Source organism: Saccoglossus kowalevskii, chromosome 18 (genome assembly GCF_978046115.1).
Source record: "Saccoglossus kowalevskii chromosome 18, keSacKowa6.1, whole genome shotgun sequence".
NCBI classification, from domain to species: Eukaryota; Metazoa; Hemichordata; class Enteropneusta; family Harrimaniidae; genus Saccoglossus; species Saccoglossus kowalevskii.
Window position 1 is genome coordinate 9,304,331 of NC_140658.1, and position 15,080 is coordinate 9,319,410.

A 15,080-nucleotide genomic window follows, 5' to 3' on the forward strand; every position below is an offset into this window, starting at 1 on the left:
TTTTTTTAGCTCCGCTGTCGACTTTGTGGAGTGGAGCTTATCATATGAGTGATTGTCCGTCGTCGTCCGTGTCAATGTTTTACTTTTTCGACTTCTTCTTGAAAACTACAAGCCTGAATATTTTGATACTTGGTGTATATGTACCTTTGGTAGACCTCTCTTAGATTTGTTCATTTCATGATGATATCTTTAATTGTCTAATTTTGGTGAATATTTTTGTCATTTTTGGTAAAAAGTGATATTTTTCGACTTCTTGTTAAAAACCGCAAGTCCAATTGCTTTGATATTACATATATAGGTACTACATGTGATTCTAACTCAGATTTTTTCATTTCATGATGATATCTTCAATTCTCTAATTTTCATGAATATTTTTGTAATTTTTGGTAAAAAGTGATATTTACGACTTTTTGTTGAAAACCGCATGTCCAATTGCTTTGATATTACATATATAGGTACTACATGTGGACCTCTCTCAGATTTGTTCATTTTGTAATGATATCTTCAATTCTCTAATTTTGGTGAATATTTTTGTCATTTTTGGTAAAAAGTGATATTTTCAACTTCTTGTTAAAACCTCACGTCCAATTGCTTTGACATTACACATATAGGTACTACATGTGATTCTAACTCAGATTTTTTCATTTCATGATGATATCTTTAATTCTCTAATTTTGTTGAATATTTTTGTAATTTTTGGTAAAAAGTGATATTTACGACTTCTTGTTGAAAACCGCAAGTCCAATTGCTTTGATACTACATATATAGGTACTAACTACATGTGGACCTCTCTCAGATTTGTTCATTTTGTAATGATATCTTCAAATCTCTAATTTTGGTGAATATTTTTGTCATTTTTGGTAAAAAGTGATATTTTCGACTCCTTGTTGAAAACCGCAAGTCCAATTGCTTTGATATTACATATATAGGTACTACATGTGGTTCTAACTCAGGTTTATTCATTTCATGATAATATCTTCAATTCTCTAATTTTGATGAATATTTTTGTAATTTTTGGTAAAAAGTGATATTTTCCACTTCTTGTTGAAAACCGCAAGTCTAATTGCTTTGATACTATTCATATTGTTCATTTTTTAATGATATCTTCTGTTCTTTAATTGAAATGTGCATTGCTAACAGCGGAGCTATCTCAGCCGACTGGCTGCTTGTTTATTCATGTGATTATTTGAGGTGAATGCATCACATGCTGAAAGTCTCCATGGATGGCATAGATAGCCAAAATAATGAGGGAAAAAAAACGGTGTCATTAAGCGATTCATGTCTATACTGCAACTTCCTCCATTGTTTTAATTCTGGACACTGTCTCACCGCACAGCTGAAATGTTTTCTAAAACTGATTTAAAATAAACCAAAACATTTTAGTAGATATAGCTTCATGTTTTTTCCCACTGTTACTTTTATTAGCTGCAAGCTATCTAATTGTAGTAACCATAGCGATTGGTAAAGGGATTCAATTTCTACTCATTCATTTATACATTGTAATTTATGTTGACAAAAACATGGATGTATCTTTTCTACTAAAAAGTTTTGGTTGATTTTAAAGCGCGGTGGTTGTCGCGCTGCGCATGTACAAAATTTGTGTTGATAAACGTTGATTTTCCCGCAATCCAATGTGCACTTCAAATGGAAACCCCAAGTATGAGGTTTGATCTGGGCGTGTTATGCACTGTTTACCGCCGGTAACTCTCTCGATACCTTCCAATCACATGAAAATTACCTAACTAAAGCTTGGAAACGTCTCAGTTCGTACTCGTTGATCAGCGCAACAGTCAAAGTTGCCATCTTTGTTTATATGAGACCCATATATCTCGCACATGCGCAGCGCGACAACTACCACGCTTTAAATCAGTTTTAGTGTCTTAGGTTATATTCTGATATTTTACAGTATATCAAAGTCTCCTCCCCCCACCACCGCATTCAAAAACATGCCACGCCCACTTCTGAGGTCCTAACATCATGTCTCTAACTAAAGCATTGAATCCCATCAACAGGATGTAAAAACAAATACAACACCAAGCAACACAGATACCAACTAAATAAATGCAGCGCCCTCTATTGGTGGACTTGTAATCTTCTTTTGTGTGATGAGAATTACCAGACTTGCCGATGGATTTTGCCAAGTCTAATGCAAATGTCAGCTAAGTGAACTAAAATACCATGGACCTGCAGAATGATTATTGTTCTATTAGTTCACGGCACTGACCCACCCGTCGGCAATAGCTCTGACCCAAAATTAATGTTCCGTAAATTCAAGGGCGGTAGTCGTTGAGCCGCGTCCTGTTCGATATGGGTCTCATTAAGTATATTTTTCCTATATCATTAGACACACTGTATTTAATAGGCTTTGAGAAAAGGCGTCGTAATGAACGGGCGATGAAAACATGTTAGTTCTCATTTTCCAAGTTAACCATAAATTTTAAATGTAGTTTTTGTAGCAAACATAATATATACTAACTCGTTTGGTGAAAAAATGGTGAAGGTTGATGCGCATGTGCGTTGACTGTTATTGTACGTACGAAATAATGGTCACCTATGCGTATACGATGCTCCACCAATTACAATACATTATAAAGAAATTAGGTTGCTGGTAAGTCCTGTGATTGGTTATACCACGGTACAACTGTCCTGTTACCAACAATCGGGTTCTTTTCCCCATAGTAAATGTACCGTGCAATTTCACCCACCATGTTGTCCATGGTTTTTATGTTTTCTGAATTCACCAAAGGATGTCCATTTCGAGGCTTTTCCCTAAAAAAGAAATGAATGCTGTATCGGGGATGATTCCAATCCATCTTTCCATTGTATTGCTCGTAGGCGTTGTCTGCTCTCAACGTGTGCAGTTCTGTATGAAGTAAATCTTTATGTTCATATCCCAGACGATGTAGCTCGCCAACACTAGCACAAGCAAAGCACCCCTTAGGATCATAATGTCGATAATTATTATAAAACAAATCTAACATTGTGGAATTCTTAGTTGCGAATAGTATGCAGTTACACAAGCGTCCTCTTCCGGGTCTTCCTGCCACAAAATCGTAGTGTAAAAGTGGGTCTAGTGATTTCACCACCCAAATATCGAGATCGAAATATACACCGCCAGTTTCGCGTAGAACTTGTAGCCGTAGTACATCTGAACGATGCCAGTTATTCGCTAACGGGATTCCGAAAACTTCGTTTGGGGTGTCACGCAAGTCGATTTCCAGTATTGGTATTTTTCTGGCTTCGAGAAAGAGTTTATTTTTTGGTTCACAATCTGCGTGAAAAATAATTCTGTCTGGTTTCATAATTCTATAAATACTGAGCATAGATATAAGTTGATAAAAACCGAACTCACGACATCCGATCCAGGTAAAATGAGCGATTCTTGGTATGACAGCTTCTTTGTGGGGCTTCAGAGTCCCTTCATACATCTCCATGTCGTTTTGTTTATGTTCAGTGCCACTAATCACCTGTTGTGATTCATCGTTGTGATAAATACCGCCACCCTGGACTCTGTTCTGCGGTAAAGCATTGCGGTAATTGTCTTGTGTACGTAATAACGACGAAGAATCAAATTGGTTCAACTTGGGGAAAGTCACAAATCCTAGCACCAATACAAGTAAAACTGCAAGTAAGCGTAGCAAGCGCGTTTTCATGTTGGTCTATCTACAAGTTAACAGTCACAGTCACACGCCGTGAATTGTACTAAGCACTCCTGTCCACACGACACGTTGCTGAATCAACAATGGATTATAAATATGTTGTTATAGTTGGTGTAGCCATAGTTACAACCAGTCAAAGATATATGCATCATATCGCTGTGTTTACGTTTCATTATGCACATATGTGACATGCAATAAAAGCAACACTAAAATAATAAACAATCATTTTAACAAATTATTCATTATCAGCCAATGCATATTTAAATACTCGTTGATATGAACGCGACGCATTGGGAAGTTAAATACAAGATTGGGCTTGATTGGCTACCAAACCCTAACACCTAACAGTCAGACCAATCAGAGAGCAGCTCTAATTTGGATAGTGGTGATTTGTAATGTATAGTAATCTATATCTTGCTGTGTTGTGTCATTGTAAATATACAATACAACATATTTCCCGATGCAGTGAAATTGCCTGAATTGTCGTACGGTGGGACATACGGGAATTGGGATTAAAAAATAAACTATCCGAACGAATAAATATACATTACGAAAAAGCATCTAATGGTAATTTCAAAACAATTGATACGGTCAAAGTTCAATAAATATGTTGTTTTATTTCGATATGAAGTAAATAATAACGTGCCACGTGTCTATGCAATGTCCATAGTTACTAGTATAATTAATGAAGAACTTTCAAATTGTTGTCGATATTTGAACTTGTTCTCACTGGTGTTTGATTTGAACAAATTATATCTGTGGGTAAATAGCAAATACGTCATCTTGAATCCACCATATTGTTCATAGCTATCCTTGTTTTAACAAGGTATATATATATATATTTATAACATCACGACAGACGATGTTTTGTTTTTAAGTATGAGCGGAAATGTGTAAAACTTGGGGTCCGTTGGTGCTGTTTGGGTATATAAGGGTCGAAGATCTAACACGCGACAAAAGGTAATAAGTACATGAGTTGTTGACGTAATATATTGTGACGCGCACAAGAAACTAGCAAAAGGTCTAAAAATGCATGACAGTAACCATGGGAACATGCAGTCTAGTCTGAAATCACACGCTGGCATTATTTATAGATCACATACTAGTAATGCAACCTGCACGTCGACGTGAATCAAATGGAAACCAATGTGAAAAAAAAAGATTAACATTACATTTTTTGTAAATTGTTATACATTTAAAATTCCCAAACCTTTCAATATCGTCTCGATGCGCTGGGTTCTCTGTGAGTCACAAATCACAGTCCCTCTATCAGATGTGTATGATAAAGGGACTATTCACAAGTTTATTATTACGGGGTGAGTGGGCGTGGTACATATTTAGATGAACAAATGCGTTGTTATTTCGTATTGATTTGAAGACATAGAAATCTCTTTCATCGTGATAGCAAATGTTATTTAACTTCGTTTGAGCACAGGGAGTAGGAGCAAGTATAGTATTAAAAATAAACATACACATAAATACTCCATCTGTAACACGTGTCGTGCACAGCGCGTATAAAATTCATTGTTTTGAATTTCGAATGCGCGCTGCGTACGACTGTGGCGTTTGTACTCGGATTTCACAAATCACAGTCAGAGATGTGTGTGATAAAAACAAACAAAACAACGCCTAGTATCACCTATTGCTATCATCTATCTAAGTCTTGTGATTGGTTATACCACGGTACAGCTGTCCTGTTACCGACAATCGGATTCTTTTCCCCGTAGTAAATATATCGTGCAATTTCACCCACCATGTTGTCCATGGTTTTTATATTTTCTGAATTCACCAGAGGCTGTCCTTTACGGAGTTTTTCCCTGAAGAAAAAGTGGATAGTATATCTAGGATGTTCCCAGTCCATGGTGGAATTGTATTGCTCGGTCACATTATCTGATCGCAGAGTATTCATCTCGATGTGAAGTAGATCTTTGTTTTCAAAGCCAAGGCGATCAAGTTCATGAACACCAGCACAAGCAAAGCAGCCATTCGGATCATAATTTCTATAATTATTATAGAATTTATCCAACATTTTCGAGTTTTTAGATGCGAAAATTATACAATTACATAATCGCCCTCTTCCTGGTTTTCCGACCACGAAGTCGTAGTGTAAAAGTGGGTCTAGTGATTTCACCACCCACATATCGAGATCGAAATATACACCGCCAGTTTCGCGTAGAACTTGTAAACGTAGTACATCTGAACGATGCCAGTTATTCGCTAATGGGATTCCGAAAACTTTGTTTGGGGTGTCACGCAAGTCGATTTCCAATATTGGGATTTTTCTAGCTTCGAGAAACATTTTGTTTTTTGGTTCACAATCTGCGTGAAAAATAATTCTATCTGGTTTCATAATTCTATAAACACTGAGAATAGATATGAGATTGTAAAACTCAAATTCACGACATCCGATCCAGGTAAAATGAGCGATTCTAGGTATGACAGCTTCTTTGTGTGGTTTCAGAGTCCCTTCATACATCTCCATATTCTTAACATACCCCTGTCCCACTAATTCTCTAGACGACGTGTTGTGTTTATCAAATGCAGAGGAGGGATACGCAGAGCCCCAACTGTCGCTTCCGTACTGGATTCGTTTCAACGTCCACGCTGGCGAGACTGATCGGTGCATCTGGTACAGGAGAAGTGAGGTGGACGTCACAAGTACTACCAACAGTATATTCTTCACTTTGCTAGATTTTGTCTTAGAAACTGCGTGATATATCAGAACTGTCATGATGATAATATCTAGTTAGGTTTGACTGACATACAGTATATAGCGAACACGGAATTATTGCTCCTATTTCACTGTTATCACAGTTGTCTCCCCGTGGTAAGTATATAAAACAACAAGATGAACAGATGACGCATCTTGCAAAGAAAACAGTTTACTGCACACAGAACTCACTCACTCACTCACTCACTCAAAATGAATCGTAATTATAGTGATATATTTGTTGAAAAAGAAAAGACTAAAATTACTACTATGCAGCTGTCAGTCACTTTATCATTAAGGGGTGAGTGGGCGTGGGACATATTTAGATGAACAAATGCGTCGGTTGTCATTGCGTATTGATTATAAGGCATAGACATGTATTTCATCGTGATAGCAAATGTTATTTGTTGATCTCAGTTCATATTCGTTGATCTGCGCAACAGTCAAAGTCGGCATATATTGTGTAATATCATTCACCAAATGTTGTAGTGTTCTTTCATTAATGAGGCTATTTTATATACGAAACGTGCGTGCGCGTGTAGATAAACCGAGAACCGTTATTAGACAGTATTACGGAGGTTATTGTAGTTATAATCTGGTGCCCATATCTATATTTAATAATATATTATCATCCTGCCAATCACTCACTCACAAATATAGCTACGACAGCTTATACATCAGGCTTCTTTGGCCAATGACGTGCATGCGATTATTCACTAAAGAGCATAAGATTATGTAATGACGGAGGTGTGTCTAATCATCCGGTATACTGCATACGGTATGCAAATTATGGTTTATGTGTGCTTATATTAGAAATGCCATGACACGAATTCCGTGCGATGACTTTTAAAGTAATTTGTGCCAGATTCTTATGAACTCTGCCTGTCTGTCATCCAGTGTGCCCTCTAACAGGACTGGTTGAGTCAGAACAGGCACGATGCCGGCGGGGATATAGGAGTTACCACCGTCCGTCCGTCCGTATGTTCGTATGCTCGTTCGGAGTTATATCGGGAGCACTGTTACAGATTTGTGCACAATAAAAACTATAAAAATGTTAAATAAATTTAATTTGATAGTTTGTGAAATAACTACGTGTAAAAGAATGGCCACACAATACGCGGATTTGATGATAATTTTCAAACATCGAGCAATGAACTACTGACAAAACCAAGAGCGACATGTCTCTAATAGAATGAGAATTGAATAATTAAAATTGTCAAAGTGTACTACATATATTCTATAGCTCCCATGTCAAATAAAGTAAACGCAGTGACGTTTTGGGATGGTTTGTGTCAATCAATTGTCGGATTCCCACAAACTCGATGTTCGTAACTTAAACAACTCAGCATCTCCCGATTAGAATAAGTTTTAAATACTTGTACTTTCAAATTAAATTCATCGTCAATGATGGTTGCCAGGAGCCGTTTTAATGACATCACATTTATAAGGCACTGCCACCTGTGATATATAAATTGGACAAAGCTGTTGCTTTATAATAAACCGATTATTTTTGTGTGGTATGTCATTAGAACCAAAATTAAAACCATGACACGTTAAACAAATTAAAATAAGAGCAGTTAAATTTATAATATAAAAACAAAGGTTGAATTGTGAGCATTTAAGTTTAAAATATGAGCATTTGAATTTAAAATAGTGTATAAAAACTGCACAAAAACTAACTTACGGAAAAAATAATTCGCCCAGCTTTTCTGACATCGCACCCCAAAAAATCGCAAAGTTATTCCGCACATCAGCACAAGAAATGAAACAATAATCTATTCTTTATCGTCACAAATATCATGCAACTGGTATCAGATATTGTTTTCAAGGACTTTATTATTTCAAATCACCGAAGGTTCCGTCGGATACTGTCGGATATTGGCAACAGTATCGTTTAATCTCGTCTAGTACCAATGTTAGAGTGGACTTTACCACGTCAAGGTGGTTTTCCCAATAGTTCTAAAAAACTTGTTCTAAAGTGTTGTTAATTTTGTTATTGGACAACAAAATCAAATCGATAATTTGGTAGGTGCGATATCATTGTATTGAAAAAAAATATATTAATTTTCGCAAGAGTTGAATTGCTGCATTTCGTGAAATAGAGTCACGAAAGCTTCACTGCATTGGGTTCTTTAAACACCAAAGTTGATGCTCGGTGTTTTATTCGATGCCAGTCACATGACATGATGACGTTGACATTGCATACACAATTCATTGTTTGTTTATACAAACAATTGGACACAATAACTGTCATAAAATGTCGTAACAAGTACATGTACACTGCAGTCAAACGTCTACTGTAGTAAATATAAAATATTATACATATCCTATACCATCATGTTTCAATCATCTCCATACATAACAACCAAACGTATTTGTTTTTGTGATATTTTAATTGATTTGACACATCTAACTTTTTTTAATTTTATTACACCAAAAGTATAGTTTCGGAGTGTATTCTTTGTTCATGCTTTTGTTCACCATTTTAGGCTAACATATTTGTAGTTCCCATTCAGGCGCTGCTTGAAAAAAAGGGCAGATAACGTTTTTGTTAATTCTGCCGCCGATATAAACTAAAATGAACATGTTGATGATTGGATTTGCACTATATTTGTTCCTGGTCTGATAACGTATGTCTTCCTCATATATAATTGTCAACATTAAACCCCTTTCGTAATGCGCATGCGCAATTGTTAAATTTACGTTTTTCAAAATTTATTTAAAAAACTAAGCTGGTTCCACAAGAAGGTTGTATATATGCATATAAATAAAAATATTCTTTGCGCAATGAATTATGTAATTGTTTATCTGTACACAATAGGCAGGCTTATTATGGAGTGGGTTTTGTGGGGGCTTTATATGAAGTTGGTTGTGTCTCGGCTTATAATGGAGTCGCTTGTGTCGGGGCTTATTGTGGAGTGGGTTGTGCCAGGGCTTATAATAGAGTGGGTTGTAACTGGGCTTATTATGGAGTGGGTTCTGTCTGGGCTTATTATGGAGTGGGTTCTGTTTGGGATTTATATGAAGTTGATTGTGTCAGGGCTTATTGTGGAGTGGATTGTGCCAGGGCTTATTATAGAGTGGGTTGTAACTGGGCTTATTATGGAGTGGATTCTGTCTGGGCTTATTATGGAGTGGGTTCTGTTTGGGATTTATATGAAGTTGATTGTGTCACGGCTTATTATGGAGTGGGTTGTGTCTAGGTTTATAATTGTGTGAATTGGGTCTGGGCTTATTTTGGAGGGGTTGTGCCTTGGCAGTATATAGTTGATTGTGCCTGGGCTTAATATGGAGTCGCTTGTGTCTGGGCTTATTATGGACTGGGTTCTGTCTGGGCTTATTATGGAGTGGATTCTGTCTGGGCTTTATATGAAGTTGATTGTGTCTCGGCTTAATATGGAGTGGGTTGTGTCTGGGTTTATAATTGAGTGAATTGGGTCTGGGCTTATTTTGGAGAGGGTTGTGCCTGGGCTTATTGTGGAATGGGTTGTGCCAGGGCTTATTATAGAGTGGGTTGTAACTGGGCTTATTATGGAGTGGGTTCTGTTTGGGCTTTATATGAAGTTGATTGTGTCACGGCTTATAATGGAGTCGCTTGTGTCTGGGCTTATTATGGAGTGGGTTCTGTTTGGGCTTTATATGAAGCTGATTGTGTCACGGCTTAATATAGAGTGGGTTGTGTCTGGGTTATCTAATTGAGTGAATTGGGTCTGGGCTTATTTTGGAGGGGGTTGTGCCTTGGCTGTAAAAAGTTGATTGTGTCTCGGCTTAATATGGAGTGGCTTGTGTCTGGGCTTATTATGGAGTGGTTTCTGCCTGAGCTTTATATGAAGTTGATTGTGTCTCGGCTTAATATGGAGTGGGTTGTGTCTGGGTTTCTAATTGAGTGAATTGGGTCTGGGCTTATTTTGGAGTGGGTTGTGCCTGGGCTTATTATGGAGTGGGTTGTGCCATGGCTTATTATAGAGTGGGTTGTAACTGGGCTTATTATGGAGTGGGTTCTGTCTAGGTTTTATATGAAGTTGATTGTGTCTCGGCTTAATATGGAGTGGGTTGTGTCCGGGTTTATAATTACGTGAATTGGGTCTGGGCTAATTATGAAGTTGATTGTGTCTGGGCATATTATGGAATGGGTTGTGTCTGGGCTTATTATGAAGAAGATTGTACATGGGATTATTATGAAGTGGATTGTGTCTGGGCTTATTATTGAGTGGATTGTGTCTGGGCATATTATGGAATGGGTTGTGTCTGGGCTTAATATGAAGTGGGTTGTGTCCGGGCTTATTATGTAGTAGGTAGTATATAGGCTTATTATGGAATGGGTTGTGTTTAAGCTTATTGTGGAGTGGATTGTTTTTGGGCTTAATATGGAGTGGGTTCTGTCTGGGCTTATTGTGGAGTGGAATCATTTTATTTAATTTTCTCAGAAGTTCATAGAATTTTCAAACTTTGATAATGACCATAACGGCCATAGTTGGCCCAAAATTGACCAAAAAGCTTAATTTTTTTTACGTGTAAAGCATTATTTCCAAGTTACAATATTATTGACATTATTATTATTATTATTGAATAGAAAGGCAAGCTTTGGTTTTCTAGCACAAAAGTTGATTTGGTCGAGTAACGTTATCAATTTTCATCTTTCATATTACTTTTAATTTTATCTCAAGTTTACACAGTTCAGTAAGGTTTTTACATTTGATACACAGGCAAACTTGTTCTAAAACATCAACAAAAGATGGTCAGTATAGTGATTCAATCGAAGATCGCCGATGGTCGATTTCGTTTATTTGTATTTTCATGATGTACAATTTTGCTTATCACCAAATTGCCCGGATAGGTTCAAATATGGTGCATAAGCCAGTGAGTTCTAAACACGTCATTAAAATTATCTGTATCGCAATCCGGTCCACGAAGATCAGCAGAGTTTTTGTTAGACAACAATTAACAAGGTTTTTTTTTGTTTACTTGCCTTGCTTATATCGTAAATTCACACTATCCAGTTAGGTGCAAATCACATCAACAAAAGTTGAGACAGGATCCATTCCAAAATGGCAGTCTGGCAGCCATTTTGTTTTACATTTTTTGCACCATAGATAGTAAAAACTAAATGATGAAGATATATCCTGTTGCTGTGGTAATAAATAATCTTAATACATCCAAGTCTATGGATAATTTTTCAGAGAGGAGAGCCAAATACGATTAAAAGCCCAGATACATCACACAAGGCAATCAATAATTCAATAGATGTCCGTAAACGCTTGTGTTCTCAACATCTGTATGTATTATAGTGCTGTCGTGGACGGCGACGACCGACAGATTAAACCACTACTAACCCACGATTTGCGATTTATTAATATTTAATTTAGTCTGCGTAGCCTAGGCTTATAGAAAGGGGTAAGGTTTGTATAACCTGGGTCAAACTTCACCAAAACCCTTGAACCGAACCACACAAATCGTCATAAATGAAGTTAAAATTTGTATGATGTTATTTCTACTGTTTCAAATTTTATTCGATTACAACACAACCCTATACAAAGTTACCATTGAGAATAATTAAATTGTAATTTCTATTTATGATGGTAATTCAATTTAGAATCACAAATAGCAAATCGCGGTTTGCTGAGGTTCTGTGGATCTCTATTGACACTGACAATTGAGTTTTTTTTTTACTGATCTGGCGTGTTCTTCGCTGCATGTTATATTATATACAAGTTAGACAACCTCGAAGAGCATAAAACGCTACCGAAGCGTGAGGGCGCTGCTCCCAGGATATTTTTCAATTTACAGATGGCATTTCACAGTTGGCTCGAATTGATTAATTTTTTTGTTGTTTTTACATGATGGCATCAATGTACGTACGTGATATAATCCAATCCGTAGATATTTCTAAGGCCGTGTGCAATCGCATAACAGTTTATGTTGCAATTGCTTTGCTAATGTCAAAATAAAATAACTTATCATCTTCGCCACTGGTGGCGCTCCAAACTGAGGAAATCTGTATTTTGCTCATGCCAACTTTATTCATGTGATTTTTGGAGTATTTAAAAAGAAATAAATAAAAATATGCTCTTCAGACTATCAATTTATTACTGTACCAATTAACGAATCGCAAACCCACATGATCTGAAACCGTCCAGGTGCACCCCTGGCGGGGGGGGGGGGGGTTACTCAAATTGAAGTGCTATATGTATATCGGGATGTATATGTGCCGCCAAAAGGGGTCCCACATTCACCATTTCTGTCTCAAAAGGGGTATGCTATTTTATCCTGTCTGTCTGAAAAGGGGTATCTTTTTTTCATTATTTCTGTCTGAAAAGGGGTCCACATTTGCTGTAAATCAGCAAATACGACAGCAGAGCTGTCTTGGTTGGTAGTTCGCTTCTTTTTTACATATTTTCAAAAGACTGTCCTTAGAACTAGTAGAGTGACTGTGATATAACTAACAAGTACTTCAACAACGAATGCATAATTCAAAACATAGTTAAACTATGGTTACCTTGCTCTAAGTTTGTGACCCATGTACTAGTAGTCACATGTAGGTCTTGTATTCGATTTTACAATGGGCAAACCCCAAATCATAAATTAAACAAACTTTAGAGCATACAATGTAAGTACTCAGTGACTGATATTTGAGAGAAAAAAAATTATACTGAAATTCCCAAAACAGGCAACCAGATGATATTCAGTTGAAAGGGTTGTGGTCGTTGTGCTGCACATGTGCGACATTTGTGTTGATAAACATTGATTTTCCCACAATCCAATGCGCTCTTCAAATGGAAATCACAAGCATGGGGTTTGACCTGGACGTGACTTGCACTAATTACCACTGGTGACTCCTTCAATACATTCCAATCAACTCATAAAATACCTAATTAAAGCTTGGTAACATTGTTGATCTGTGTTTATATGAGACGCATATATATCGTGCATGTGTGGCGCGACGACTACCGCCCTTCAATATGTGAATTCCAGAGCGATCCTTGTCAACTTTTAAAACATACATTAAAAATGCTAGCAATATAAAATTGACTAAATTGAAAAATACATTTTCAGAATATGTTGAATACAAACCTATAACAAAGAAAGAAGCGAACTACCAGACAAGACAGCTCTGCTGTCGTATTTGCTGATTTACAGCATTCAATAAAATTATCTAGCTATCAATAGTTGTAGTTATTTGAAAAATGACAACAATACGTTTTACCAAAATCATTCTCTACAAATGAGAGGAATGAAAGTATTATTACCAAATGAAATATTCTGCTAGAGGAGAGCCCCCATACATACCAATAATCATTCAGATTGGTTTTCAAGAAAAAGCCGATAACATAATTTATTTTCCAAAAATTAGAAAATAGTTACTGAAAAGCTGTCTTAAATTCACTATCGTTGGGGCGAACATCCAGGTATGTTTACCTCCTGGCAACCATCAGTGGTGAAAACAAAGGCTGAAAGCTCTCTAAAAACGGTACTTTGGGATGGTTTTTGAGACTCTCCTGAACAATGTAACAAGATTACCCCTACATGTGCAACATGTATGTATATATATTGTTTCCTCAACTTAAGGTTGTTTCACCAGCTCTTCAACCAGCATTCTACAGCAGCTTGCACAGAGCCCATAGAAAAACATGGCGCAGTAGTGCGTGTCTTAGAATGTAGAGTGTTCTGTGATGTAGCTCCGCCCGAGGATATGTAACTTTGAGTTGACTTTTATAAAATAATTCAAGTATGTTACTTATACATCTGGTCATGTTTAAATTGAGTGATTGGCAGTATAGTGTGGGTATATTTCCATTCACTTATATCCCTGTTGATTTCAGTCAAAGTTTGATGTCTTCGAAGTAGGTTTTAAATTAGTATTATGAAATTTCTTTAATGAATTTTGATTTTATAAGTTATGAAATTTTATAAACTTTGAAAAAGGAATGTTTTGCCCAAACAACTATTGCTTTAATGCACTACTATTGTCAAATGAACTTTATGTCAAATATAGAATTTATTTTGAGTGTAATTTTCGCTCCAAAATTTTGTTTATATTTGAATATTACTCAACAATTTTCAATTGGCTTCAAATCTTGATCAAAATGTTGGAAAAAAACAATGTTTTATTTTGTAAATGAAGACAAAAGACGACTCACAATACTGAATACAATGACTAACGGAATCTGTTTCAAGATTTTCACAAATGCATTTTATTGATATTTTTGCAAATTTATATCTATTCAAATTACTCCTTGGCCTATTGTATTATTTTCAGTTTGTGGTTACTGAAACCTATTCTACGCATTACCAGGAAATTTGGGAGATTTACTGTCGGTGACCTTGTTTACATGACAGGCAATCAGTATTTTGACAGAACTTTAAAGCATATCCCTCTAGGGTCATGTATTTGTATATTTGGAGCACAATTTCCTCTAAATTGCATATTTTTGCATTAGGCACTCAAATTAATATACTGATGAATCACATAACCAAATTTTACATTGACGACGTCGACAATAACAACGCTGACATACATCCCCCAAATACCTTTTGCCCTTCATATTACGATAATATAACAGGCAAGCCAAAAAAACACACTATTTTCCCTGCATCTTTGGGGGACAGTAGGTAGTACTGTCTATACATTTTTTTTACTGTATTGAGTGCAGACATACAACATTCTTTTCAGAAACTTTCTTACAATTGTAGAAACAATAACACTCATAGCC